Source organism: Schistocerca americana, chromosome 5, assembly GCF_021461395.2.
Source record: "Schistocerca americana isolate TAMUIC-IGC-003095 chromosome 5, iqSchAmer2.1, whole genome shotgun sequence".
Taxonomy (NCBI): domain Eukaryota; kingdom Metazoa; phylum Arthropoda; class Insecta; order Orthoptera; family Acrididae; genus Schistocerca; species Schistocerca americana.
Window position 1 is genome coordinate 354,166,861 of NC_060123.1, and position 18,911 is coordinate 354,185,771.

Genomic DNA, 18,911 nt, shown 5'->3' on the forward strand with positions numbered 1-18,911 from the left:
ACAAAGTTGTAAAACCATTGTGTCACTCTGTTTGTTTGTTTGCTCATCAGCCATGTGCGGATCAGCGGCGTCCGCAATACTGGAATCTACCGTCTGATTACTAGTCAAATTAGTGGGTGAAATTATAGGGTCAGGAGACTGTACATTATTTTTGGAAACGTAACTCACTTATTCTGTGGTGCTTTGCAACTGTTGAACCGTAGAGTGGTCACTCTAATTCTCCACATTGGTGTCCATAATAGGAAAATTTTCCATTTGGGTATCTTTAATTGTCAGATTACGCCCCGGAACCCTGACACTTTTTCGTGGCATCGTATCAAATACAGGGTGCAAATCCAAAGACAATAATATTGGAAAATACAGTCAATGGAAAAGAAGGCTGAACATAAGTATATAGATGAACTGTGGAAAAATTTTGTACAAGTTAACGAACTGCGTTGCGCCTAACAATTATTATTGCCACAGAGTGGTTGAGCGAACAGAATATATACACCTGACTATTTTAATATCAAAAGATTTCACAAAGCGAGGGACTGGCAGAGCTATCGTCAAGTGTAACGTACTTTTAATTAATAAAGGGAAAACTTTACGATTACGTTAAATGAAGGTCTGATATGTGGAATGAAAACTGAACTCGAATTGTAGTGTTGCGTGTTGTAAGTGCAAAAGGTGTGCTTACTGTTAGCAAAACTTTACACGAATTAGTTGGGCAATATAACTCCCAACACCAATAAATAAATACAGTCCCTGAAAAATATTCAGCTCCTTAGGCACTGAATCTTCTGGCCCTGTTCAAAACTGGTAACTTCGAGCCCTGTGCACATCACAAATAAATTAAATTATCTTTCCTCTAGGGCAGTAACGGTCAAACGCGATATATTCTGGTCTCTCATAAGAATATAAATATGCTAGCTACAGGCTCAGCAATGTGCAATGCCGGCCATAATAATTTGAAATGAACATGGCTGATAAAGGAGAAAATTTAACAAAATCGAACTTCTGTATGAAATATATGACCTGGACCGGAAGGCACTACTGATTATGTTGAATTACTACAACAGAGTTTCTTTTGGCAAAATTGAATTGCAGGTTAAGTTTGTCTTTCGAAAACCATCTGATAATGGAAGTTACATTACTGACAATTGATTCAAAAACGACGAGATTTAAACGACAAGTATTATCTAACTTCATTAATCCGACATAAATGCAAATCATCAAATTAAATATAGTTCTGTTAACAAATCTTAGAAACATTACAAAGTGAAATATCTAACTAGCCTTTTTATCAAAACGGCTTATGTAAATTCTGAGGATACTCGACAATTACAAATTATCAGCCAACTCATCTATACTAACGCTCAGGCAAAAACAGAAATCATAATTATTTAACATCTGTACCTTGCTTGCGTGAAGACTTCTGCTTCCATGTTCAACAATTTTGAAATACCTACATTTCCTCACAATCTACCTACAACTGAGCGCAATGTGCTCTCTTACTCGAACACTAGCAGCACCTCTTGGTCTGCGATACAAAGCGTATCACAGACATACATCGTTTATAAAATCATATTCGGGTGCCACATACGAATGTTCTCCAGTACACTCCTTTCAACACGCTAATCTCCAAACAAACTAGGCGAATTTGCATGAGGTCTTCACAAGTAACTTAAAACTGCATTACCAAAAAAGAATATATTTTGATGTAAAATTTTATATAAAACTGTCGCGTCTGTCTGTTGCCTATTTGAACATGTCAATCCCCAAAACTATTAGTTGAACTCTGATAGAGTTTCCACAGGTAATTTATGCGTAGGTTGTGGCCACGTTTAGGTTTTATTTCATAAAAATCGGATCGCAGAAAAAAAGGATATCGCTATTTAGAGTTTTATCGAAAAGCGACTTGTCTATCTTTTTCAACACTCCGATTTCCAAAACTACTAGACTAACTTTCATGGGGTTTTAAAGGTGGCCTGGGCATAGCTTGAGGCTACAATAGACTTTATTTCATCAAAATCAGATCACGAAACAAAAATACATATTAATTTAATGTTTTATGAACACAAAACTGTGTTTGTCTGTTACCTTTTCATGCCTACACCGCTCAAATAATTTTGATGAGATTTGATATGGAGGTAGCTTGAACACTAATGAAAAACATAGATTACATTATAAAGTTTGTAGTACAATATATTTACGATTTGGATAATCTGTTTGTGCTCTGACTTTTGAATTTTATTAGATTTGTGATAATTCTATTATTGATTGATATAATCTACATAATTCAACTGAACTTTATTTACTATACCAAATGTAAATCTGTTACTTTTTTACGGTTAAACTACTGGACCAATTTCGATGAAATCTGGTATGAAGGTACCTTGAATCCTGAGGAAGAACGTAGGCTACTTTGCATAGTAAAAAAGTCGACTCTTAAAAGTGTGAAGCAGGGGATGGAAAACGTTTTCCTTATATCACTGAATACAGCAAATGTTAAAAAATTATTAAATCTGTTTCATAATGAACACATTGTACAACGTATTGCTAGCTAATTAGCATGATGCTTAAGTGCCCTCGTCTGCTCACGGACGTTAACGTGCACTACTCTGCAGAAGCGCTGCGTGCGTGTCAAGTCGTCGTGTCTTGTGATAGTCGCAGGGGTGGGGGAGGGTTAGCAAGCGGCGTGTCTACACATCTTACCCAAAAAAAGCAGGCACGTGAGAGTGGCTGCTGTTGTTGCATTTACAGTAGCTTACTTATTTACCATCACTCATGATAACAAAACTGTTAGTAATCAGAACAAACACAGAAAAAAATCAGGTAACTGTTGAAAGCTCGAGAATTTTGCTCTAAATAAACTAGCTTGAAAATTGAGATGATCAAAAGACACGAACTACGTAATATAATCTATCTATGCTTTTCAGAACCTTAAGAACACATTCTGCGCTCAAATTTCGTGATACATTTTTAATAGAATGAACTCCGCCATGCCAAGCACCATACATCTTGAAGACAATGGTCACGTGAAGCCTGACGGGCGCACCTCTCACGTTACATTAGAGGCCTTAGATTGAGAACATCTGGTCGATGTGGGTATTTATTAATTTTCAAGAAGCTTTCCACTCCACACCAACGATTCATGACTAACACGCGATCATGTGGGATTTAAAAAGAAATTTGCTAACGGATTGAAGATTTCTTGGTAGGGACAATTCAGCATGTTATCTTGGATCAGCAGGTGTTTAAGGTGTGCCCAAGGAAAGTATGTTAGGATTCAATTTTGCATAATTATGAGCCGAAAGACGATATTAAAAGAAGCATAAAACTTTTTGTAGACGATTCTCCTATCTACACTGAAATACTGTTCAAAAAAACCAAACAAATACGCAAAAAAATATTGACACTATTTGTAAGTGGTTTAAAGATTTGCCACTTGTTTTAACTGTTCAAAAAAAAAATTGTTCACTTTTCAAAACATAATGATAACCTATGACTATAGAGCTACTGTAATGGTGTCTTATTATCAGTGATGGAATACGACTACAGAATTATGTGTAGTTCTTAAGAGCTTTTAATCTGGGGACGTTTCATATACCATTTTTCAAGTTAGGTTTTGTTATATACCGCTCATATTTCATATTTTAATATCTTTTTCTTTCTTTATACCCAACATCTTCGCTGGTTGCATGAGTCTTCCTCAAACAAGTGTCCATATTGTCTAAGTCTAACTACTGTTTTTAAATACTGAATTGGTTGTTTGACCTGATATATTTTCCAACAAAAATATAAATTTTCCTAATCAACATTTCCAGTTTCCTGTGTGATATACAATAATTTATTTTTACCTGCTAAACTTTTTCTGTCTGGATTAGTGCTTTTTGGATCAACTGCCAATATTATTTGAATCTCTATAACCATCATTTTTTATGATGCTGAACTTAATGGTTGATTTAATCGCGTATATCTCATTATGCTGAAATGAGTTCTGTTAATGAACTTTTCGCACTTTCTGAATCTTCCTAGTTCACAACGGCATTTTAGTCACGTATTAGATATTCACTAACATATTTATGAACTTTTAATGTCTCAGCACATAGAGCGCCTAAACGCTATGTCTGATTGTCAGATTTAATAAAATCCAGTTTCATACAAAATTATTTTCGGAACGGTTAACTTTGCATAGCGTTAATTTATGCTAAAGTTTACATTTAATTCATTGATCTGGGTGTCAATCTGGGTATTACAAACTAATTAACGAGTGCTACAGTGAGCATACGAAACTGAAAGTGAGATGAGATAAACTGCATACTGGAAGGTGTGGTATTAGGAAGTTTTAACGTTTGTACGCCTACATCCACACACATAGTCCGCAAGCCGCCATACGGTACGTGGCGGAAGGTACCTTGTACCACGACTAATAATTTCCTTTCCTGTTCTACTCGCTAAGGAAGCGAAGGAATAAGACTGTCTATTCCTCCCTTCTCTTCCTTTGTCTTCGCAGTGCTTACGTGAAATGTAAAATGGCGCAATTACAGTCAGCCGCAAAAGTCGGTCCTGAAAATGTTCTCAGATTTCTTCTGCGTAGTAAACGTCGTCTTACCTCCAGGGATACTGATTCGCTTCCCAGAGCATTTTACTAATACTCGCGTGTTGGTCAAGCTTATGTGTACCAAATCTAGCAGGACGCCTACGAACTGTTTCGATGACTTTCTGTAATCTAAGATTCAGAATGCTCGGGCGGTACTTAGGAACGGATCTCCTTGATAAAGGAACTACACTTTTCTAGAATTCATCCAATAATCCTAAGTCGATGACTTGTTCCCGTACAACAAACCTAACGTTCTCGTTCCATTTCATATCGCTGTGCAACGTAGATACTTGTACAATATTTAACCTTAGCATAGTAACATAAACGTGGCAAAGCCTTTGTAATCAAATGACACAAATGTAACGGCTGCTCACAGGGCAATAATCTCGAAAGCCACTTTGCCTAGACCAGCCTAGAACACACGCACGTGTTAAATGCGATTATAAGCTCTGATTTACAGCGGGACAGGGGTGAAGGAAAACAAAAGATAACCAACCACCTCATGTACTGCGTAGTGGAAAGTTGCTAGAAAGAGGCAGCAGACTATCGGGATGATCAGCACAGCTCCATGCCCTCACGATTAAATGAGGTTATTTCCGGACCATGAGCCTGTTAGCGACCGCGGAGCAGAACTAACCTTGTAACAGGTCCTTATCACAAGGCTCATGTGAAGCTGTGTGCAAGTATTTCCCTCCATAGGGGCAACAAAATTGAGTGATTTGCGCAAACCTGTTCTCGTGTGGTTGCCCTTCTCTCTCTGATCTCACTCTTGCAGGTTCGTCTCCGTACGTTCTCCAACCAATGGAATGTGGTGTTAGATAGTCACGGCCAGGAGTAAGTCTCCTTGGCACCATTTTGTGCATTCCTACGGAAGCGTGGCAATCGAAATTTCCTTTGCCAGAGTAACGTTCACGTCAGCTTCATCCCTTGTGTAGCTCCTTTAATCTATCGCTATCACATTCTTCGGAGATACGTTACTGTATCCGAATATACGGCCCATAATCTAAGAGCTTAGACAGGTGTACCAAACTACCGGCCGACCAACAACTAATTGAAGTTTAGAGAGAGACCTAATTCTGTATTAGTTGTTGTTGTTGTTGTTGTGGTCTTCCGTCCAGAGACTGGTTTGATGCAGCTCTCCATGCTACTCTATCCTGTGCAAGGTTCTTCATCTCCCAGTACCTACTGCAACTCACATCCTTCTGTATCTGTTTAGTGTATTCATCTCTTGGTCTTCCTCTACGATTTTTACCCTCCACGCTGCCCTCCAATGCTAAATTTGTGATCCCTTGATGCCTCAGAACATGTCCTACCAACCAGTCCCTTCTTCTTGTCAAGTTGTGCCACAAACTCCTCTTCTCCCCAATTCTCTTCAGTACCTCCACATTAGTTATGTAATCTACCCATCTAATGTTCAGCATTCTTCCGTAGCATCACATTTCAAAATCTTCTATTCCCTTCTTGTCCAAACTATTTATCGTCCATGTTTCATTTCGATACATGGCTACACTCCATACAAACACTTTCAGAAACGACTTCCTGACACTTAAATCTATACTAGATGTTAACAAATTTCTCTTCTTCAGAAACGCTTGCATTTCCATTGCCAGTCTACATTTTAGATCTTCTCTACCTCGACCATCATCAGTTATTTTTCTCCCCAAATAGCAAAACTCCTTTACTACTTTAAGTGTCTCATTTTCTAATTCCCTCAGCATCGCCCAACATAAGTCGACTACATTCCTTTATCCTCGTTTTGCTTTTGTTGATGTTCATCTTATACCCTCCTTTCAAGACACTGTCCATTCCGTTCAACTGCTGTTCCAAGTTCTTTGCTGTCTCTGACAGAATTACAATGTCATCGGTGAACCTCAATGCTTTGATTTCTTCTCCATGGATTTTAATAAGTACTCCGAATTTTTCTTTTGTTTCCTTTACTGCTTGCTCAATATACAGATTGAATAACATCGGGGAGAGGCTACAACCCTGTCTCACTCCTTGCCCAACCATTGCTTCTCTTTCTTGCCCCTCAACTGTTATAATTGCCATCTGGTTTCTGTACAAATTGTAAATAGTCTTTCGCTCCCTGTATTTTATCCCTGCCACCTTTAGAATTTGAAAGAGAGTATTCCAGTCAACATTGTCAAAAGCTTTCTCTAAGTCTACAAATGCTAGAAACGTAGGTTTGCCCTTCCTTAATCTATCTTCTAAGAAAAGACGTAGGGTCAGTATTGTCTCACGTGTTCCAACATTTCTACGGAATCCAAACTGATTTTCCCGAGGTCGGCTTTTAGCAGTTTTTCCATTCTTCTGTAAAGAATTCGTGTCAGTATTTTGCAGCCATGGCTTATGAAACTGATAGTTCGGTAATTTTCACATCTGTCAACACCTGATTTCTTTGGGATTGGAATTATTATATTCTTCTTGAAGTCTGAGGGCATTTCGTCTGTCTCATACATCTTGCTCACTAGACGGTAGAGTTTTGTTAGGCCTGGCTCTCCCAAGGCTGTCAGTAGTTCTAATGGAATGTTGGCTACTCCCGCGGCCTTGTTTCGACTTAAGTCTTTCAGTGCTCTGTCGAACTCTTCACGCAGTATCATATCTCCCATTTCATCTTGATCTACATCCTTATGCTCTCCCTGAAACTCTGTACAACCTCTGGTTTAGTCAGTTTATCCAGGTCCCATCTCCTTAAATTCCCACCTTTTGAAGTTTTTTCAGTTTTAATCTACAGTTCATAGCCAACAGATTGTGGTCAGAGTCCACATTTCCGCTGGAAATGTCTTACAATTTAAAACCTGGTTCCTAAACCTCTGTCTTACTATCATATAATCTGTCTGAGATCTTCCAGTATCTCCAGGGTTCTTTCATGTATACAACATTCTTTCATGATTCTTGAACCAAGTGTTAGCAATTATTAAGTTACGCTCTGTGCAAAATTCTACCAGACGGCTTCCTCTTCCCTTTATTACCCCCAATCCATATTCACCTACTATGTTCCCATCTCTCCCTTTTCCTACTCTCGAATTCCACTCACCCATGACTATTAAATTTTCGTCTCCCTTCACTACTTGAATGATTACTTTTATCTCATCATACATTTCATCAATTTCTTCATCATCTAAGAGCTAGTTGGCGTATAAACTTGTACTACTGTAGTAGGCGTGGGCTTCGTGTCTATCTTGGCTTCAATAATGCGTTCACTTTGCTGTTTGTAGTAGCTTACCCGCACTCCTATTTTTTTAATTCATTATTAAACCTACTCCTGCATTACCCCTATTTTATTTTGTATTTATAACCCTGTATTCACCTGACCAAAACTCTTGTTCCTCCTGCCACCGAACGTCACTAATTCTCACTATTTCTAACTTTAAACTATCTATTTCCCTTCTTAAATTTTCTAACCTCCCTGCCCGATTAAGGGATCTGACATTCCACGTTCTGATCCATAGAACGCCAGTTTTCTTTTCCTGATAATGGCGTCCTCTTGAGTAGTCCCCGCCCAGAGATCCGAATGGGGGACTAATTTACCTCCGGAAATTTTACCCAAGAGGACGCCATCATCATTTAACCATACACTAAAGTTGCATGCCCTCGTAAAAAATTACAGCTGCAGCTTCCCTTTACTTTCAGCCGTTTGCAGTACCAGCACAGCAACGGCGTTTTGGTTAGTGTTACAAGGTCAGGTCAGTCAATCATCAAAACTGTTGCCCCTGCAACTACTGAAAAAGCTGCTGCCCATCTTCAGGAACCACACGTTTGCCTGGCCTCTCAACAGATACCCCTCCGTTGTGGTTGCACCTACGCTACGGCCATCTGTATCGCTGAGGCATGCAAGCCTTCTCACCACCCGCAAGGTCCATGGTTCATGGGGGGTGGGGGGAGGTGGTACGCCTTGCCTTCCTTTACTACCACTAACTTGAGCTATGATAATGCTTGCGTCAGCATAAGAAATGGCATGACAACAAGGAAGAATCACCTATATATTACATCATTACCATGACGTACATAATTTTTTGTTGTGGGACGGCAAAATTACTTCACTGGTTCCGATTTCAGTGATGTACAATTTTTATTACAAAATGTATAACACACGGATTCAAATGACCCATGTCCTTACTCACTCAATTCACTTTTGAGGATTATGGGGGTATACTTTCTAACAGTGGGATGTTTACGTATGGATTCTGCATCTCAGTGTTTCAGTTAAGCTAGAGTTACAAATTGACATTATTATCGTGCAAATGCAACAACAGACGCAGTTTATAGTATGTCCAAGACTTTAACAAGCAACCAGTCTGTACAAATACGTTCCTTCGACAGAAATATAATATGTTAAAGATAATACGACTATTAACACGAGAGGAAATGAAATGTATAAATAGCAGGGCAACATATACCTAATTTTAATATGAAAAAATCTAGGCATATGCAAATATTACCGGTCTAAACATGCATATATCCATATGAGGAACTTGGGATGAAATCACAGCTACAGAAATCACCAAAGGCAAAAAATAACAATGGTACAAGACTATTGTCAGACTATATGCAGCCCTGTGGAATAAACGTAATTATAAACATATTCATTACTCTTACAACTGTAAGGACCAAAATATTTAAAGCTCTTGAAAGACATATTCAAATAGTAACAGAAATGACAGTCATTAGGCATTTCCCCCCCCCCCCCCCCTGTGAAGATGGACTATAAAGGTCATCATTCAGTGTATGAGGGTATGCTAAGGACAACACACACCCATTTCCGAGGGAGGGCTCGAACATCCCACAGGGGGAGTCACGCGAACCTTGACAAGGCTCCCAAGACCGCTCGGCTACCCCGCGAGGCTAACTGTGCAAGATGAGGAATGCACTTATGTGGTGTGTTGTCTATGACATATATAATTTATTAATGTTAATTTAAAAATGATAATCAGGAGCGAAAAGTTATTAAACCACTGCAAAAGTATATTATTATTGGTAGCTGCACAGTTATCCCGTTGTTATATACATTGGGATTTAAAACAATTATATTTGTGAAGTCTGAGTTCTTCCGGAGGATGCTATATTTTATTATTATGAAAAGAATAGTATCCTGTGTAAGAAATGAGTAAGTCTTTAGGCTGGAAGATGGCCAGTCTTTCTTCCTTATCACTCCATTTCGGGAACGACTTTTCTGCTAGGCCAAATGTGCCGTAGGTTGACCCAGTGGCGTCGAGATAGGATCGACAGGTGTTTCTTGTCGTTTGTGTTTTGTGAACGTCATTTATGTCCAACGATTCATACAGCAAACAGACTGAATTGTAAGAAGTTGTCAGCTGGCGGCTTTCAAGGGAGGTCACGTACTGGTGCGCTCTGCAAGCCATTAAATAGTTTGTGCTGTCATTGGTAAAACTTATGGAAGAAAGCGATAATTAAGACTTCTGCGTTAATAAGTCGTCTCATTGAAACTATAGCCATGAAGATAAAACTCTGTGAGGCTAAAATATGATGTCGCAAGAGTTACACCATCTTATTTTGAGAATTCTTGTGAAATGTATACATTATGGCGTCGTTCTTCGGTCGAAATAATAAGAGATGTGAAGGATCTGCAGAAGTATTTTAGCACCACTTTCTCAACTGCAGTGCTCCTGATACGGCAAACTACAGAAGCTTCGTTTTGTCAGCCTTGTTAAGGAAAGCCAGACTTGAGATATCACTAACTATGAAAAAAGTGCTTTTGCTTCAGTATATTGACAGTAAGTTCTAACAAGTGTTACCATCTCATTTCAAGTACCTGTTATTCGTTTAAATTAAAATTACCGTTCACTGGGTGTAAAAGTGGTAACAGTGAATGCATTGTCTGTGCGGTTTATTAAAGAAAGAAAGTACTGACCCACACTTTTGATTGGTCGGATTTTAACAGTAGTTCCTTAAATTTTGTTTCTTTGAATTTATCTGCTAAAAGCCTTAAGATTAATTTTTAGTCTGTTGACAATTATTTACTTTCCTTTGCGAACTACGTAAAGTATTGTGTGAAAATTAAGCTATTTAACATCTTACTTATATCATTCTGATGCAAAAAGCACATTTATAAAACTATGAATGCATTATTTATTCTCAGTTTAATAAATAGACTTACTTCAAAATTCGCCGCTTCAGGACGTGACGATAGGTATCGGTAGGTAGAAATTGTGATATCCTGGAGGAAAGTTCTCAATATGAGTTATTATTGGTTCCTAAATAAATGCCGCCATTTGCCGTAGCGGTGTAGTAATTACAGAACGATATTTAGAGACAAGAGTGAAGTAAAGTGTGTACTTCTTTTCTGGATACAGTAACGCTGTAGTACGTCCACTAAATACTCAGTAAGAAGTAAGATAGCCTAATTAATATTCATATGTGTACAAACGCGGTTAGCTTTCGTAAGAGAGTGTTCAAAATATTGATATTATTGCTTTTATTACCGAGACCAAGGTTAGACGTTACGAAAGATAGCCAAGGTTGCAGCGAGCTCACGCTGCATAACAGCTGCGATCAGACGCGCATAATGAAAGGCGATAAAAGAACGCAATGTTTTCGAATAGACAAGAGAGAGTAGGTTCGTTACAAGAAGTGACAGAGAGCAGTAGTTACCATGAAATGAAACAATCTCTTCAAAAGAGTAACATAGTTTTGTAGTCACTGATTGAAAGGGAACTAAATAAAATGTAATAAGTTTCCAGTTTCGTGTATACCCATCTTGTGGTTCTGTGTGAGGCTGTGAGTGACTGTTAGCGAATATTTCAGATAAGAGGGTCCACACAATTTATGATGTGAGAAAGCATCGTCGCCCCACCAGTCCATGAGACCTGTTGCACAGGTCACGATCTGGAGGCGAGGAGCATCACCCACTGCGTATTACGTGTGTTCCGCAGATACCAAGAGAAAAAGGAACTGCGTGTCAATACTGATCCATGTGTGCAGAAGAAGAATATGCACCCGCATGAACATTTCCTAAGAGAAAGGATAATGAAACGTATCTTATTGGTTATGGATTCATCTTTTAGTAGATAACATAAAGTACAAGTAACATGTCGTTCATGCAGAAGTGGCGCAGGACGAACTGCGCTTATAAAGTAAGTAGTTTGACTTTGCCTACGGAAACTTCATCCTACCGATTTTGAAGCTAATCGATAGCTTTGGTAAAGTTATATTTCAAATTCCATTTGGATCCACATTACTCTGAGACGTTGCTAACTGTGTTCCACAGACATGAAGGCCCACCAGTACTGACCGGCAGCCGTGTCATCCTCACCTATAGTCGTAAATGCATGCGGATATGGAGGGGCATGTGGTCAGCACACCACTCTCCCGGCCGTATGTCAGTTTCCGAGACCGGAGCTGCTACTTCTCAATCAAGTAGCTCCTCGGTTTGCCTCACAAGGAATGAGTGGACCCCACTTGCCAACAGCGCTCGGCACACCGGATGGTGTTAGCCCAGACCGACAGCGCTTAACTTCGGTGGTCTAATGGGATCCTGTGTTACCACTGCGGCAGGGCCTATGGCGTACATAGGATTTAGTACACTAGTAAATAACGTAGAGGGTCATGGTTTTATGAGAGTCTAGCCTCGAACAGGTCCATTATTAAAGTGAATATATTGTTGCGCATTTGATAATTATATTTTCGACAGGGAAGAGAGAGTGCTGCACATTGGATCACTTTTCACGCTGTCGCCTCTAGATCTGTGTCTTCTTATTCTATTTTTAAATGATGCCATTCAGTATTCATTTGCTTCAAACTTTTTCTGAAATTACAAAAATTTCTCTGGAAATTTAAGTGTCTTCAAATGTGAGAACATAATCAAGGTACAAAATAGTAGTGAATCTAGAAACAAATGTTCTACTGGAATTTAAAATCGCTGCAATCGAGGAAATTTTGTCAGTGCTGTAATACATAGGCAGTCTGTCCTATTATTAGTCTACTACACAAATAATTAGTAAATGATATCAAATTAATTACAAGTATTATCAGAAAAGAGTTACAAGTTAAATAAATGTTGAAATTAAACCTACCACAAACTTACACAAATTTTTAGTTTCAAAACAGGTAAAACTGTTGAGGCATTAAAGAGACTCAGTCAAAATGCAAATATCGAATGTTCTATACTAACAGAAATATTTCCGTTTCAAGGTACAAGATGGTGCAAGATCCCTTTCCATCCACAGGTTATAAAACGACTTTTAAAAGCATGTAGTATATTACTAGCGATAAATATCTGTCACCGATAATTAATAGTTTATCATACAGCACTTAAAAATGTAGAACTATAAGTATTTATAAGTGTTGCACATAATGCAACCTCATGTCTAACAACAATAAATAGAGTATAAAATGGTGAAAACTGCTAATGGTGGTCTGTAGTGCGCATTCCTTTATGTTACTATAAGATCAATCACTAGACTTAAGTACCGACCAACGCACAACAAGTGTTCTTAGATACACTACTGTACATTAATAAATCATATATGTCATAGACAACACACTACGTAAGTGCATTCCTCATCTTGCACAGTAAGCCTCGCGGGGTAGCCGGGCGGTCTTGGGAGCCTTGTCAAGGTTCGCGTGACTCCCCCTGTGGGAGGTTCGAGTCCTCCCTCGGACATGGGTGTGTGTTGTCCTTAGCATAAGTTAGTTTAAGTTGGATTAAGTAGTGTGTAGGATTAGGGACCGATGACCTCCGCAGTTTGGTCCCATAGGATCTTACCACAAATTTCCAAATTTCCTCTTGGAAATCATGAACAAATAATAGAATGGATGAATGCCTATGAAATGTAGATTTGCTACACGTACTCAAACGTTCCCCATTATATTTCATTGATTGTGTCAAGGCTCGTATGCATTTTCGAACTGCTTATGAGATACGTACAATTGTACTACGTGTACAGTTGTTAACTACATTTGTTCATCCTGTAAATTTTGAGAGAAATATCTTCATTCGAACACTCTTTCGCTCCTAATTTCTGTTCGAAAGCAACTGGAAATCGCTCTGCCACGAAATAGCTGCAATCAGGTGTAGTGAGCGAAGTAATGAAATATACTGATTTTCGGACACGTCCGAAAGAACATGCAGCGTTTGTTTGTTCCTGCAATCTTATTTGAGTATGAATTTGAATATGGTGAGCACTAAAATAAATCGATGGGGTAAGCTGAAAATTTGTGCGGGACCAAGATTCGAACTCGGATTTACCGTTTCTCATGCCCATTTGCCCTAACCTCTTCATCCATCCGGACACAGTCCCTGATGACGTAAGTTTTCCAGTCCATCAGATATTTTTAACTTTCCCCAGTGATTTCTCTCGATTCCTTCTACCAGATGATGTCGGTTTTTCCTTCGAATAACTGTAAGTTATGTATAACAACTATCAAAGTTGGATATCAAAGTCATTTAAATGATATCCTCGCTCATGAATACTGAATTCCCCAACACGAAATACATACGCTAGTAAACCACATCGACAAGACTTTATTTGACGAGGCAGTCGTGGTCTGTGGGAATCGTACAGGAGAGTTTGGGATCATGGAGAACATTCATAACCAGCAACTTTCCGATGGAAGTAAGCAAGAGCCAGACTACTTCCTTTCATCCGTACCCTGCTCTGCCCCCAGCTCCTGTAGTGCATTCACAAAAGCGGAGAAATACATTAATATCGGCAGTTTCAGTTTGGGCTGTTAATGATGCATTTAGGTAAATGGCAGCAAGACATAAGAAGGATAGCCTTGTACACTTAGTGTGTATTCCTGGAGCTCTCGCCCACATCGCTGAAGGAGCTGTTCCATCTGCATTAAAGATAACTAGGTGGAACTGGTCGCAGATCGTGACGCATGTTGGGGGAAAACCGTGCCTGACTTCTGGAAAACAGGGTCGAACTGGGATTAGTACCACAATTGAGCACCAACATCATGGATGGTACTGTATGACTCGACACACTGCATTAACTTTTTATATTTCCAAAACGAGTAAAAAATCCTGGTCACGGTTATTAGCGGCCAGAAAACAGAGATAAAGATGTCCTTATTATACATACAACGGTCGCAGGTCTCATGCGCGACTTTATGGTACAAGTTAAACTAATTCCAGCGATTCACAGTGAAGGTTGAAAAGAGAGGCCTTGTTCACAGAATTTCAACGACACTCACGATTTACAACCCTCCCCCCCCCCCCCCCCCCCTAAATGCGAACTTGTCCACTGGTATTGCATCGAGTGCCAGGCCTAAACCAGAGGCGTCAAAGGTTCTGTGACAACACATGCTTGAGATTCTACAACATCTTCACATAGCACGTATGAAGTTCGTTTGATTGGGTGGTGTCAATGTTTCTACTTCTCATGTGAAGTGATAATTTCCATTAATTGTACATAATTGATGAACTTGAATAATCTACATCTACATTTATACTCCGCAAGCCACCCAACGGTGTGTGGCGGAGGGCACTTCACGTGCCACTGTCATTACCTCCCTTTCCTGTTCCAGTCGCGTATGGTTCGCGGGAAGAACGACTGTCTGAAAGCCTCCGTGCGCGCTCTAATCTCTCTAATTTTACATTCGTGATCTCCTTAAGTAGGGGGAAGCAATATATTCGATACCTCATCCAGAAACGCACCCTCTCGAAACCTGGCAATCAAGCTACACCGCGATGCAGAGCGCCTCTCTTGCAGAGTCTGCCACTTGAGTTTGTTAAACATCTCCGTAACGCTATCACGCTTACCAAATAACCCTGTGACGAAACGCGCCGCTCTTCTTTAGATCTTCTCTATCTCCTCTGTCAACCCGACCTGATACGGATCCCACACTGATAAGCAATACTCAAATATAGGTCGAACGAGTGTTTTGTAAGCCACCTCCTTTGTTGATGGAATACATTTTCTAAGGACTCTCCCAATGAATCTCAATCTGGTACCCGCCTTACCAACAATTAATTTTATATGATCATTCCACTTCAAATCTAACCGCACGCATACTCCCAGATATTTTACAGAAGTAACTACTACCAGTGTTTGTTCCGCTATCATATAATCATACAATAAAGGATCCTTCTTTCTATGTATTCGCAATACTTTACATTTGTCTATGTAAAGGGTCAGTTGCCACTCCCTGCAACAAGTGCCTATCCGCTGCAGATCTTCCTGCATATCGCTACAATTTTCTAATGCTGCAACTTCTCTGTATGCTACAGCATCATCGGCGAAAAGCCGCATGGAACTTCCGGCACTATCTACTCGGTCATTTATATATATATTGTGAAAAGCAATGGTCCCATAACACTCGCCTGCGGCACGCCAGAGATTACTTTAACGTCTGTAGACGTCTCTCAATTGATAACAACATGCTGTGTTCTGTTTGCTAAAAGCTCTTCAATCCAGCCACACAGCTGGTCTGATATTCCGTAGGCTCTTACTTTGTTTATCAGGCGACAGTGCGGAACTGTACCGAACGCCTTCCGGAAGTCAAGAAAAATAACATCTACGTGGGAGCATGTATCTAATATTTTCTGGGTCTCATGAACAAATAAAGCGAGTTGGGTCTCACACGATCGCTGTTTCCGGAATCCATGTTGATTCCTACATAGTAGATTCTGGGTTTCCAAAAACGACATGATACTCGAGCAAAAAACATGTTCTAAAATTCTACAACAGATCGACGTCAGAGATATAGGTCTATAGCGTTGCGCATCTGCTCGACGATCCTTCTTGAAGACTGGGACTACCTGTACTCTTTTTCAATCATTTGGAACCTTCCGTTCTTCTAGAGACTTGCGGTACTGGGCTGGTAGAAGGGGGGCAAGTTCTTTCGCGTACTATGTGTAGAATCGAATTGGTTTCCCGTCAGGTCCAGTGGACTTTCCCCTGTTGAGTGATTCCAGATGCTTTTCTCTTCCTTGGACACTTATTTCGATGTCAGACATTTTTTCGTTTGTGCGAGGATTTAGAGAAGGAACTGCAGTGCGGTCTTCCTCTGTGAAACAGCTTTGGAAAGAGGTGTTTAGCATTTCAGCTTTACGCGTGTCATCCTCTGTTTCAATGCCATCATCATCCCGGAGTTTCTGGATATGCTGTTTCGAGCCACTTACTGATATAACGTAAGACCAGAACTTCCGAGGATTTTCTGTCAAGTCGGTACATAGAATTTTACTTTCGAATTCACTGAACGCTTCACGCATAGCCCTCCTTACGCTAACTTTGACATCGTTTAGCTTCCGTTTGTCTGAGAGGTTTTGGCTGCGTTTAAACTTGGAGTGATGCTCTCTTTGCTTTCGCAGTTGTTTCCTAACTGTGTTGTTGTACAACGGTGGGTTTTTCCCGTCCCTCAGAGATTTACTCGGCACGTACCTGTCTAAAACGCATTTTGCGATTGCCTTGAACTTTTTCCATAAACACTCAACATTGTCAGTGTCGGAACAGAAATTTTCGTTTTAATCTGTTGGGTAGTCTGAAATCTGCCTTCTATTACTCTTGCTAAACAGATAAACCTTCCTCCTTTTTTTATATTCCTATTAACTTCCATATTCAGAGAAGCTGCAACGGCCTTGTGATCACTGATTCCCTGTTCTGCACATACAGAGTCGAAAAGTTCGGGTCTGTTTGTTATCAGTAGGTCCAAGATGTTATCTCCACGACTCGGTTCTCTGTTTAATTGCTCGAGGTAATTTTCGGATAGTGCACTCAGTATAATGTCACTCGAAGCTCTGTCCCTACCACCCGTCCTAAACATCTGAGTGTCCCAGTCTATATCTGGTAAATTGAAATCTCCACCGATGACTATAACATGCTGAGAAAATTTATGTGAAATGTATTCCAAATTTTCTCTCAGTTGTTCTGCCACTAATGCTGCTGAGTCGGGAGGTCCGTAAAAGGAGCCAATTATTAACCTAGCTCGGTTGTTGAATGTAACCTCCACCCATAATAATTCACAGGAACTATCCACTTCTACTTCACTACAGGATAAACTACTACTAACAGCGACGAACACTCCACCACCGGTTGCATGCAATCTATCCTTTCTAAACACCGTCTGTACCTTTGTAAAAATTTCGGCAGAATTTATCTCTGGCTTCAGCCAGCTTTCTGTACCTATAACGATTTCAGCTTCGGTGCTTTCTATCAGCGCTTGAAGTTCCGGTACCTTACCAACGCAGCTTCGACAGTTTACAATTACAGTACCGATTGCTGCTTGGTCCCCGCATGTCCTGACTTTGCCCCGCACCCGTTGAGGCTGTTGCCCTTTCTGTACTTGCCCAAGGCCGTCTAACCTAAAAAACCGCCCAGCCCACGCCACACAACCCCTGCTACCCGTGTAGCCGCTTGTTGCGTGTAGTGGACTCCTGACCTATCCAGCGGAACCCGAAACCGCACCACCCTATGGCGCAAGTCGAGGAATCTGCAGCCCACACGGTCGCAGAACCGTCTCAGCCTCTGATTCAGACCCTCCACTCGGCTCTGTACCAAAGGTCCGCAGTCAGTCCTGTCGACGATGCTGCAGATGGTGAGCTCTGCTTTCATCCCGCTAGCGAGACTGGCAGTCTTCACCAAATCAGATAGCCGCCGGAAGCCAGAGAGGATTTCCTCCGATCCATAGCGACACACATCATTGGTGCCGACATGAGCGACCACCTGCACATGGGTGCACCCTGTACCCTTCATGGCACCCGGAAGGACCCTTTCCACATCTGGAATGACTCCCCCCGGTGTGCACACGGAGTGCACATTGGTTTTCTTCCCCTCTCTTGCTGCCATATCCCTAAGGGGCCCCGTTACGCGCCTGACGTTGGAGCTCCCAACTACCAGTAAGCCCACCCTCTGCGACCGCCCGGATCTTGCAGACTGAGGGGCAACCTCTGGAACAGAACAAGCAGCCATGTCAGGCCGAAGATCAGTATCATCCTGAGACAGAGCATGAAACCGGTTCGGCAGATAAACTGGAGAGGCCTTCCGTTCAGCCCTCCAGAATGTCTTTCGGCCCCTGCCACACCTTGAGACGACCTCCCTCTCTACCACAGGTGAGGGATCAGACTCAATGCGGGCAGTATCCCGGGCAACCACAGTCGTAGTCCGATCGGGGGATGCGTGGGACGAGCTGGACGTCCCCGACAAACCCCCATCCGAACCCCCACAGTGATGCCCATTGGCAACAGCCTCAAGCTGTGTGACCGAAGCCAACACTGCCTGAAGCTGGCCGCGAAGGGATGCCAACTCAGCCTGCATCCGAACACAGCAGTTACAGTCCCTATCCATGCTAAAAACTGTTGTGCAAAGAACGTCTGAACTAATCTATAGAGAGCACAAACAAATCGACACAAAATTTAAACGGT